Source organism: Chiloscyllium punctatum, chromosome 39 (assembly GCF_047496795.1).
Source record: "Chiloscyllium punctatum isolate Juve2018m chromosome 39, sChiPun1.3, whole genome shotgun sequence".
NCBI lineage: Eukaryota > Metazoa > Chordata > Chondrichthyes > Orectolobiformes > Hemiscylliidae > Chiloscyllium > Chiloscyllium punctatum.
In genome coordinates this window covers 16,940,965-16,954,140 of record NC_092777.1, presented here as the reverse complement: position 1 = coordinate 16,954,140, position 13,176 = coordinate 16,940,965, and positions in this window count along the sequence as shown.

Sequence of the window (13,176 nt, the reverse complement as noted above, 5' to 3'; positions counted from 1 at the left end):
CGCCATATTTCGGGAAGGATGTGGAAGCATTGGAAAAAGTGCAGAGACGATTTACCAAGATGTTGACTGGTATGGAGGGAGGATCTTATGAGGAAAGGCTGAGAGACTTGAATCTGTTCTCATTGGCAAGAAGAAGTCTAAGAGGGGATTTGATAGAGACATACAAAATGATCAGAGGATTAGATAGGGTAGACAGTGAAAGTCTTTTTTCTAGGATGATGAAGTCAGTGTGTACAAGGGGGCATAACTACAAATTGAGGAGTGATAAGATTTAAGACAGATGTCAGAGGCAGGTTCTTTACACCGTGAGTGGCAAGGGCGTGGAATGCCCTGCCTACTAATGTAGTCAACTCAGCCACATTAGGGAGATTTAAACAATCCTTAGATAAGCACATAGATGATGATGGGATAGTGTAGGGGGACGAGCTGAGAATAGTTCACAGTTCAGCGCTGTATTGTTCTATGTTCTAGGTAGACAGGGTAATTAAGAAGATATTTAGCATGCTTGCCTTCTTTGTTTGAACTTTTGAGTATGGGAGTTGGGACGTCATGTTGAGATTGTACAGGATGTTGGTGAGGCCTTTCCTGGAGTACTGTGTGCAGTTTAATTACCCTGCTGTAGGAAGGATATTATTAAATTGGAGACAGTTCAGTAAAGATCTACCAGGATATTGCAGGACTAGAGGGTTTGAGTTATTAAAAATAAGGCTGGATAGACTGGGACTTTTTTCATTGAAACATATGAGGTTGGGTGATTGCCAGAGGAAGTGATGAATTGTTAGAAAGTTTAAAAAACATTTGGATAAGTACATGAATAAGGAAGGTTTGGAGGGATATGGGTCAAATGCAGGCAAGTGGGACTTGTTTTGCCTGGGAACATGATCGGTGTGCACTGGTTGGACCGAAAGGTCTTTTTCCTTGTTGTGCGGCCCTATGATTCTAGAGTGTCAGAAGCTAAGAGACTACCTGATAGAAGTGTCTAAAGTTATGAGACATGGTTAGGGTGGATAGTCAGTATTTTATCCCCCAGGGTAGAAAGATCAAATCCTATAGTGTTAAATGAGAGGTGGAGTTAGAGAAGATATGCAAGGAACGTTTTTCACATAGAGGATGGTAGGTGCCTGGAACACATTGACAGGCGAGGTGGTAGAAGCAGATACAGGAGCAAAGTTTGAGGAACATTTAGACAGATACATGAACAGGCAGAATATAGGGGGATAAAGATATTGTGTGGGCTGATGGGATTAGTTTAGAATGGCATTATAATTAGTGCAGATGTGGTCAACTCATTGTGCATCCCACATGACCTTATTTCTTTTTTCCTCTAAACCAGTCTCACAATTTCACCTGTCATCCATGGTTCCCTACTCTTGTCATTTCTATCCCTCATTTTCACAGGGACATGTCTATCTTGCACTCTATAATTAACCTCTCTTTAAAAGCCTCCCACATGTTAAGTGTGGATTCACCTTCAAACAGCTGCTCCCAATCCACATTCTCCAACTCCTGCCAAGTTTTGCTGTATTTGGCCTTGCCCCAATTTAGCGTTCTTCCTTTAGGACCCACTCCCATCTTTGTTGATAAGTATTCTAAAACTTGCAGAAATGTGATCATTATTCCCAAAATAATTCACTACTGAAACTTCAACCGCCTGGCTGGGCTCATCCCCGAACACCAGGTCCAGTCTGGCCCCTTCCTAAGTTGGACTATTTACATACTGGTCTAGAAAATCCACCTGGATGCTCCTTACAAACTCTGCTCCATCTAGAGCTCGAACACTAAGTGAATCCCAGTCAATGTTGGGAAAATTAAAATCTCCTATCACCACCACCATCCTGTTGTTCCTACATTTTTCCATCATCTGTTTATATATTTATACTTCTATCTCACGCCTGTAGTGCAGCCCCAACATTGTTACCGCACCCTTCCTATTTCTGACCTCTGCCCATATTGTCTCACTGCTTAAGTCCTGCATAGTGCCCTCCTTCAAGCACAGCTGTGATACCCTCTCTAACCAGTAATGCAACTTCTCCACCCCTTTTACCTCCCTCTCTATCCTGCTACATCCTGGGATATTTAGTTGACAACGTTGCCCTTCCCTCAACCAAGTCTCAGTAATAGCAATCACACCATACTCTCAGATACTAATCCAAGCCCAAAGTTCATCTGCCTTACCCACTACACTTCTCACATTAAAACAAATACACCTCAGACCACCTATCCCTTTGCATTCATCTGCTCCCTGCCTACTCTTCCCCTTAGTCACGCTGAGTTAATTATCGAGTTCCTTACAGGCTTTAGTTACTGCTTCCTTACTGTCCACTAACCTCCTCATTTGGTTCCATCCCCCTGTTACATTAGTTTAAACCCTTCCCAACAGCATTAGCAAAAGCACTGCCAAGGACATTGGTTCCAGTTTGGCCTAGGTGTAGACTGTCCAATTTATAATAGTCCCACCTCCCCCAAAACTGGTCCCAATTTCCCAAAAATCTGAACCCCTCCCCTGCACCATCTCTCAAGCCATTCATTCATCCTGCCTATTCTTTCATTTCCACTCTGACTAGCACTTTACATTGGTAGCAATCCTGAGATTATGACCTCTGAGGTCCTACATTTTAACTTGGCTCCTTAACTCCCTAAATTCAGTTTGTGGGACCTCATCCCATTTTTTACCCATATCATTGGTGTCAATATGCATCTGCTGTTCAACTGACTGTTCATCCTCTCCCTTCAGAATGTTCTGCAGCCGATCTGAGACATCTCTGACCCGTGCACATAGGAGGCAAAATACCATTCAGGAGTCTCGTTTTCGACCACAGAACTGCCTATCTACTCCCCCTACAATTGAATCCCCTATGACTATAGCCCTTCCTCTCTTTCTCCTGCCCTTCTGTACAGCAGAGCCAGCCACAGTGCCATGAACTGTGAGCCATCTCCTCTGGAGAGAGATGACCGCAAGAGACATCAGCACTGCCTTCCTGCTCTTTTTCTGCCTTTTGATCACCTATTCCTTTTCTCCCTCATCTGCAATCCTAATCTGCAGTTTGACCAATTCACTAAACATGCTATCCACGACCTCCTCAGCAATGCAGCTGCTTCAAGGTGAGTCCATCTACAACTCCAGAGCTGTCATGTGGTCTAACAAGAGCTGCACCTTGACACACTTCCTGCACGTGAAGGAGACAGGGACATCAGCCACGTCCCTGATCTCCCACATTGAGGAAGAAGAGCATAACACAGGTCTGGGATCTCCTACCATTTTTATTCTTAAGCTTAACTTGGTCCAACTATAATATCAAATAGTAGATACATGAAATTTTAAAAATTGGCTTGCCTCATTTCCTAGGATAAGATTATTGAGTTTTTGGAGGATATAACCAAAAGGATTGATGAGGGTAGAGCAGTAGATGTTGTCTACATGGACTTTAATAAAGCCTTTGACAAGATTCTACACAGTAGATGCATCAGTAAAGTTATATCCCATGGGATTCAGGGAGAGCTTGCCAATTGGATATAAAATTAGCTTTATATTGGATACAGAGGGTGGTAGCGGTGGAGGGTTGTTTTTCGGACTGGAGGCCTGTGACTAACAGTGTTCCACAGGGATCAGTGCTGGGCCCACTTTTGTTTGTCATTTATATAAATGATTTGAAATGAGAATTTAGGAGGCATGGTTAGTAAGTTTGCAGATGACACCAGAATTGGCGATATAGTTGGCAGTGAAGGAAGTTATTTAAGATTACAATGGGATCTTGATCCATTGGATCAATGGGCTGAGGAGTGGCAGATGGAGTTTAATTTGGATAAATGTGAGGTGTTGCATTTTGGCAAAATAAACAAGGGCAGGATGTATACAGATAATGGTAGGGCCTTGGGGTAGTTATATTGAACAGAAAGACGTAGAGGTTTGGGTACTTAGTTCTTTGAAAGTTGAGTCACAGATGGTTAAGACAACATGGTTAAGAAGGCATTTAGCACACTTGTCTTCATTACTCAACTCAGACCATTGAGTATAGAAGTTGGGTTGTCATGTGCAGATTGTACAGGAAGACTGTTGTTGAGGCCTTTTTTTGTACAGTTCTGGTCATCCCGCAATATAAAGAATATTTTTAAATTGAAAAGGGTTTTCAGAAAAGATTTATCAGAATGTTGTCAGGACTAGAGGGTTTGAGTAGTCCAGAGAGGCTGGATAGGCTGGGACTTTTGTCACTGGAGTGTAGGAGGTTGAAGTGTGACCTTATAGAGGTTTATAGAGGTTTCTTGGAAGAGCAGAGTCTGATTAGAACAAGTCAACATGGATTTAGTAAAGGGAGGTCATGCCTGACAAACCTGTTGGAATTTTTTGAAGAGGTAACAAGTAGGTTAGACCAGGGAAACCCAGTGGATGTGGTCTATCTAGACTTTCAAAAGGCCTTTGATAAGGTGCCACACGGGAGGCTGCTGAGCAAGGTGAGGGCCCATGGTGTTCGAGGTGAGCTGCTGGGATGGATTAAGGATTGGCTGTCTGACAGAAGGCAGAGAGTTGGGATAAAAGGTTCTTTTTCAGAATGGCAGCCGGTGACGAGCTGAGACATTTCTTCAGCCAGAGAGTGGTGGGCCTGTGGAATTCATTGCCGCGGAGTGCAGTGGAGGCCGGGATGCTAAATGTCTTCAAGGTAGAGATTGATAGATTCTTGTTGTCTCGATGAATTAAGGGCCACGGGGAGAATGCGGGTAAGTGGAGCTGAAATGCGTATCAGCCATGATTGAATGGCGGAGTGGACTCGATGGGCTGAATTGGCCTTACTTCCACTCCTATGTCTTATGGTCTTATAAGATCTTGAGGGGTATAGATAAAGTGAATAACAAAGGTCTTTTCCATGGGGTGGGTGAGTTCAAAACTAGAGGGCATAGGTTTAAGGTAAGAGGTGAAAGATTTAAAAGAGAGGGGCAACTTTTTCATACAGATGGTGGTTCGCACATGGAATGAACTGCCAAAAGAAGTGGAAGATGCTAGTACAGTTCATGCATTTAAAAGACATTTGGTCAGGTACATAAATGGGAAAGGTTTAGAGGGATATGGGCCAAACGCAGGCAAGTGGGACTACTTTAGTTTGGGAAACTTGTTCGGCGTGGACTAGCTGGACAGAAGAGTCTGTTTCCATACTGTATGACTCTATGACCTTAGCTCCCTTCCTGATAGGATTGAAATGTACTGTTCCAGAATGTTCTCATGCATGTGTTGCAGAAAAATCTCCCCTTCCCGTGCCCCACACACTACTTTCTTCCTAGTCTGATTGAAATTGCAAACTATAACAACCCTACTTGTTCAGCGAGTTTCCATAACCTTCCCACAAATGCTCTCTTCTCCCTCCTCCCCACTATTGGAGGGTTATAATAAATACCCAAAAAGGTCACTGCTCCCTTCCAGGTTCTCACCTTCAAACATATAGATTCTAATTCAGGAACTACATCTACTTCAAGGGCTATGATACTATCTTGAACCAAGACTGCTATGTCTCCTCCCCTTTTACCCTCCATTTCTGTCTGAAGTGTTGTAACTTGGAACGTTCGGTCCTGACTGGCTTGAGCCACATTTCTGACAATGCTCCTATATCTTATCCCCCAGAGCAAGTTCTGCTTCCAGTTCCCCAATGTTGTTCATTATACTTTGTGTATTTACATAGGTAAAACTTAATCCTGCCCTTACCTCTTCCTTACCCATTGGAAGGCAATAATTTCTTTGCTGTCAATACTCGAGCCTTCCCTCACTTCCTTTTCCCTGCTCCCCATCTTTTCTCCTTTGCCCTTGGTGTAACTTCCAAAACCAGACCCGTTAGTCAACCTTACAAGTTGCAATCATACTTGCCTTACAGGTTTGAATACACCCCTGCTACACTCTTTATCAGCCATGAAATCTGTTCCATTTCTGCTCAGGTAAAGCCAATCTCTTCTGAATTTGCTCCTTTCCCAAAACTAATCCCAATGTCCCAAAAATCTAAACTCCTTCCTTCTACACCATCCTTCAAGACACACAATTATCTTCCTGATCTGTCTTTGCCTAAATGGTGAGACTCATGGTACAGGTAGTATTTCTGAGATTACTGCCCTGGAGGTCCTGCGTTTCAACCTATTCCCTAACTCCCGAAACTGATCCTGCAAGACCCCCAAGCTGTTCTTCCCTGTATGGTTCATCCCCACATAAACCATTGGTTGCTGACCCTCTTAAATGTCCCAACTCCTTGAACCTAGGAGGCAACAGACCCACAATCTCAGCTGCAAACTAGATTCTTTTACCTTTGAACTATAGAGCCACCTATTCTGACCAATTAGATGAGGAAGAATATTCTGGCAACGGAGGGAGTACAACAAAGGTTTACCAGACTGATTCCTGGGATGGCAGTACATATTGGATCAATTGGGATTATATACATTGGAGTTTAGGATGGGTGTGGAGGGGGTGATCTTGTTCAAGCATATGAAATTCGACAGGACCAGACAGCTTAAACATAGGATGTTCCTAATGATGAGGAACTAGAACCAGGAAGTGGGGGGGGGGGGGGGGGGGGGGTGGGGTGGGGTGGGGGGGTTGGTGGTGGTGGTGGTGGTGGTGGTGTGGGTGTGGGGTGGAGGTACAAGATACGGCAGGCCATTTTATTGAGCTTGTGGAATATTCTGCCAGAGAAAGCTGTTGAGGCCAAAACATCAAATGTTTTTGAGAAGGAGTTAGATCTATTTCTTAGGGCTAAAGGGATCAAAGGGTATGGGGAGAAAGTGACAACACAGACTGGTTTGGACGATCAGACATGATCATATTGAATGGTGGATCAAGCTTGAAGGGTCTCCTGCTACTCCTGCTGTATGTTCCTACCACTTTCAATGATCCATACACATATATATTCAAATCCCTCTGCTCCTGCTGACATATTGTACCCTCTATTTTGTGTTTTCTGTCCATGTCATTCCTACCAAATCCTGATGAAGGGCTTTTGCCCGAAACATCGATTTTCCTGCTCATCGGCCTGACCTGCAGTGCATTTCCAACACCACACTCTCGACTCTAATCTCCAGCATCTGCAGGACCCACCTTCACCTATTCCTATCAAAATGCAGAACCTCATACTTCTTTGCACTGAACTTCATCTGGCACCTATCTGCCCACTCCGTCAATTTGTCTATGTTCGTTTGGAGTTCTACAACACCCTCACACTTTACATTTCTAAACTTTGTATCTTTCAAACATTGAGTTTGTCCCCTGCCCATCAAAATTATGATCATTAATGTAAGTCAGGAAAAGTAAGCATTACTGCTGTAGAACTCCATAAGTTTACCTCTATTCTGAACTAGTCATTCCTACCAAATCCTGAAGAAGGGCGATGATGCGATGAGAGGTTTACAATATCAACATTTTGCATACTGTATAATTACTTTTAGGTGCAATGACAATTCTGCAGGAGAATGAGGTAGCCCCTTATTGCACAGCAAGATTCCATGGAACAAGCCGTTAAGTTTGGAATTTTAGTTAAAGCATCGATTACTCTTTAAATAATGGCATGAAATCTTTAATATTGCCCTAAATCACTTTAACTGTAACTTTTAAAACTATTCTGAAAAATATCCATTTCCTGGTGTTCAGCCAGCCAGTTGTGAGATATTGTGTTGAATTCCTTTTGAACGTCTATGTACACGATATCAATAACATCACCCTCACTGACCCTTTCTGTTAACTCTTCTAAAAAGCTCCAGCAAGTTAATTAAACGTGATTGACCTTTAGAAATCCATGCTAATCTTCCTGATTATTTAGCTTACATTAACTTTTCCTTTGAATTACTTTATTATATTGACCCTGCCTTTACCTTTATCCTGGCGTTCCTTAGTTAAATATTTCTTTACTTCTAAAATGCTTGCTAATTAATGGTAATTTATAGTTAGTTCCTAACAGACCTTTTTTTACCCACCAATTGCTTATGTTTTTGAATTATCACTTTTTGCTACTCTCCTTTTGATTTATGTGCTTCTTGGACTCTGTTAAGGCCTTGGCCTCAATTTATAGTCTCTCTGCTCTGAGTTGCTCCACTCTCAGGTAAGTGTTCCAAGTTTTCCCTTCACTGCATCATAGAATCCTTACAGTGTGGAAATAGACCATTCACACCATCAAATCCACACTGGTCTTCCAAAGAGCATCCCACCCAGACCCAACCCTTGCCCTGTGCTTGTAATCCTGCATTTCCCACAGCTAAGCCACCTACTGCACATCCCTGAACATTATGGGCAATTTAGCACAGCCAATCCATCTAACCTGCACATCTTTGGACTGTAGGAGGAAACCCACAGACAAGGGGAGAATGTGCAAACTCCACTGCTTCCAGATCAAACGTTGTCACGATGCGATGAGAGGTTTACAATATCAACATTTTGCATACTGTATAATTACTTTTAGGTGCAATGACAATTCTGCAGGAGAATGAGGTATCCCCTTATTGCACAGCAAGATTCCATGGAACAAGCCGTTAAGTTTGGAATTTTAGCTAAAGCATCGATTACTCTTTAAATAATGGCATGAAATCTTTAATATTGCCCTAAATCACTTTAACTGTAACTTTTAAAGTAACATCTGCTCCTTGCCTCATTAGAAATCTATAATTCTGCAATAGCCAGAAGTCGTTGCCTTATTTATGCAAAACACTGATTCAATACATGTACCAGATTGTCACAGAATACAATATACACCATAGAACTAAAATAAAACCAGAGGTTAATGTGCATCCATAATGTAAGGTGAAATAGGTCAGATATATGCTAAATAGTTTTATTTATGAAATAAAACAACCATAAATAGCCCCACTGCATATCGTTTAGGCAGGGAGTAACAAAAAATATGTCTAATGGTTGGTGTCAGATCTGAATGTATGATATGGGGCAGCTGCCAAAAACTGCTTCACATGGATTACTCTGACTTTCTGAGATTATTGAAGAACAGTCTGATGCACAAGGCCTTTTTTTAAAGATTAGATTAGATTCCCTGCAGTGTGGAAACAGGCCCTTTGGCCCAACAAGTCCAAATCGATCCTCTGAAGAGCAACCCACCCAGACCCATTCCCCTACCCAACCCCTGACTAATGCACCTAACACTATGGGCAATTTAGCATGGCCAATTCACCTGACCTGCACATCTTTGGACTGTGGGAGGAAACCGGAGCACCCGGAGGAAACCCACGCAGACACAGGGAGAAAGTGCAAACTCCACACAGAGTGACTCAAGGTGGGAATCAAGCACAGGTCCCTGGTAGTGTGAGGCAGCAGCACTAACCACTGAGCCACTGTGCCGCCTCCTGGGTAGTTTTGAAGCATTAAATGTTAGGAATGATAAATAAGAAGAAACTTCCACTATAAAGCACAGGAGCATGTGTCAACGAGACTATGAAATAGCAGTGACTATTCAGCCCATCTGTTCATTCTCTGCTATTCAAAAAGAACATGGCTGATCTGATTCCACCCTTAACTCCACTTTCCTGCTAGTCCATCCATATTCATTTTGATCAAAAATCTAATTCAGTCTTGAAAAAGAGATTTTTTGATCTACAATATAACTTAGTAACTTATTTAGTTACTTAACGAAACAACAATCTTACCAATTAGTTAGAAAATAGCTCAAATCTGAATTAATCACAAAACTAGGCGGGTCCTTTTTTTTCCTTCCACAGACACTGCCAGACCTCCTGAGTTCCTCCATCACATGTTTATTTTTTTCAGATCTCTGCAGTATTTTGCTTTAACTTTTTTTATATAAAGAACTGGAAAACTACTTAGATTGATTAAAGAATTATTCCCTTGGATTGAAAAAATGCCAGTGTTTGTCCAGTAGTTAAGGGGAAGCAAGAGTCTATAGTGGGGAAGTTACTGTAATCTGTTGTTAGGGACAGCCATTTGGGTGAATATAAACTGATCACAGAGAGCTGGATCTGTAATGATTGTTGTCCAATGATTTTATTTTAATTTTTGAAAATATTAAGGGTGCATGTTATTTTCAGAAGGCATTTCATATATTTCCACATTAGACCTAATAAAGGTCTAAAACACATGAAATTAGGGGCAACTTTTTACCATGCATTGGACAATGATTAGGTGTTAGGATACAAGATTATCGTATAGGATAATCTTATAGGATATAGGTATTGTAGCCCATTTGGCAGTATTTGGCTCATGGTGTTTATTAATATATTTATAAATGACTTGAATAAAGAAGCAAGTCCCATATCCAAGTTCAATGAGATCACGAAGATGGTCACACTCAAAAGCATAGATGGGAATAGAAAGTTGCAAAGGGACATTGATAAATATGAACAGGTAAAACTGCAGAAGCTACAGTGCAATATAGGGAATTGTGAAACCATCTACTTTGAACCTTTAAAGATGGATCAGAGTATTTTTCTATTGTTCTGAAAGTTATCAAGAATCTGTGTGTGCAAGTGAGACAAAACCATTTCTCCTCTGTCTGTAGCCATTGAAATGGTGAATCGCGCAATCATCCTCCAACATCCTAGCATCGTTTTCCAGCTTGGTAGAACTGCACTTACCTGGTTTATTGTGCATTATCCATCCAGCCAAAGAATCACTCACCATGACTGCTTCCTCATGCCTGCATCATTGCCTTCAGTGTCCCCCAAGGGGTGGAGTTTGTTTTCATGTGTACACTGATGATAGCTAACTCTAACTCAATCACCCCTACTCTCAGATCTGTCACTGTTCAGCAGTTTATCTGACATCCAGTACTGGATGGACAGGGATTTTCTCCAATTAAATATTCAGAAGCCTAAAGCCAGTGCCTTTCACCCCTGCCATAAACCCCAGCTCTCTAATCATTAATTCCAATCTTCTCTCTGGAAGCTGAATGAGAGTTAGTGTCATTTTTCACTCAGACATTAGGTTCCGACCACTCTATCATCATAACACCCAAATCCATATGTTTGTTTCTTCTCGACTTGACTATCTCATGGTCTAGCTGGCTACCTATCATAAACTTAGTTTCTTCCACCTACTTCACTCCACAACCGTCACACTGCTTTCACAACCCTTGCCCTAATTCCTCCCTAACTCTCGAATCTACTATAACCTCACAACCCTAACTTATAGGTGTCACTCCAACTTTAGGCTTTGAAACCTCTTATTTCATTAAGACTCTTTTTACAACCAATGTCTTTGGTCAAACTGTTTGCTACCTACTCAAGCATCTCTTTATTTGTCCAATATTTTATTTTGTTCTGCAATACTTTAGCAGAACTCCTTGGATCAGTATTTATTATGGAAAAGGAGATGGAAGATATAGAATGTAGGGAAATAGGTGGTGACATCTTGCAAAATGTCCATATTACAGAGGAGGAAGTGCTAGATGTCTTGAAACACATAAAGGTGGATAAATCCCCAGGACCTGATCAGGTGTACCCTAGAACTCTGTGGGAAGCTAGAGACATGATTACTGGGCCTCTTGCTGAGATATTTGTATCATCGCTAGTCACAGGTGAGGTGCCGGAAGACTTTTAAGAAGGGTAGTAAGGACAAGCCAGGGAACTGTAGACCAGTGAGCCTGACATCGGTGGTGGGCAAGTTGTTGGAGGGAATCCTGAGGGACAGGATGTACATGTATTTGGAAAGGCAAGGACTGATTAGGGATAGTCAACATGGCTTTGTGTGTGAGAAATCAATGTCTCACAAACTTGATTAAGTTTTTTTGAAGAAGTAACAAAGAGGATTGATGAAGGCAGAGCGGTAGATGTGATCTATATGGACTTCAGTAAGGCATTCGACAAAGTTCCTCATGGGAGACTGATTAGCAAAGTTAGATCTCACGGAATACAGGGAGAAATTGCCATTTGGATGCAGAACTGGCTCAAAAGCAGAGGACGGAGGGTGGTGGTGGAGAGTTGTTTTTCAGATTGGAGGCCTGTGAGCAGTGGAGTGCCACTAGAATCGGTGCTGGGTCCTCTACTTTTTATCATTTACATAAATGATTTGGATGTGACCACAAGAGGTACAGTTAGTAAGTTTGCTGATGACACCAAAATTGGAGGTTTTGTGGACAGCAAAGGTTACCTCAGATTACAACAGGATCTTGACCAGATGGGCCAATGGACTGTGAAGTGGCAGATGGAGTTTAATTTAGATAAATGCGAGGTGCTGCATTTTGGGAATGCAAATTTTAGAAGGACTTATACACTTAATGGTAAGGTCCTTGGGAGTGTTGCTGAACAAAGAGACCTTGGAGTGCAGGTTCATAGCTCCTTGAAAGTGGAGTCACAGGTAGATAGGATAGTGAAGAAGCACTTTGGTATGCTTTCTTTTATTGGTCAGTGTATTGAGTACAGGAGTTGGGAGGTCATGTTATGGCTGTACAGGACATTGTTTAGGCCACTTTTGGAATATTGCGTGCAATTCTGGTCTCCTTACTGTCGGAAAGATATTGTGAAACAGGGAAGGGTTCAGAAAAGATTTGCAAGGATGTTACCAGGGTTGGAAGATTTGAGCTGAACAGGTTGGGGCTGATTTCTCTGGAGTGTCGGAGGTTGAGGGGTGACCTTATAGAGGTTTACAAAATTATGAGGGGCATGGATTGGGTAAATAGACAAAGGCTTTTCCCTGGGATCAGGGAGTTCAGAACTAGAGGGCATAGGTTTAGGGTGAAAGGGGAAAGATATAAAAGAGACCTAAGGGGCAACTTTTTTTACACAGAGGGTGGTTCGTGTATGGATTGAGTTGCCAGAGGAAGTGATGGAGGCTGGTACAGTTACAACATTTAAAAGGCAACTGGATGGGTATATGAATAGGAAGGGTTTGGAGGGATATGGGCCGGGTGCTGGCAGGTGGGATTAGATTGGGTTGGGATATCTGGTCGGCATGGACGGGTTGGACCGAAGAGTCTGTTTCCATGCTGTACATCTCTATGACTCTATAACTACCACATTCATTGAATTATAAAAAAATACAACTTGGAGTGGTGGAATTCTGCAAGATCTCCAAGTACCCCCAAATTCTCCCTAGCTCTCAAAATTAAATTAGGGTCAAAAATAGAGTTCTGCTGTAATGTGCGTTTCGGTAACATGACTGACAAACTGGGGACACTTTCTAAAGCACAAACATTTAAAACATGGCTGTTATGCCATTACATCGCCAGAACCTCTGAACGCTGTTTCTAAAGTGTG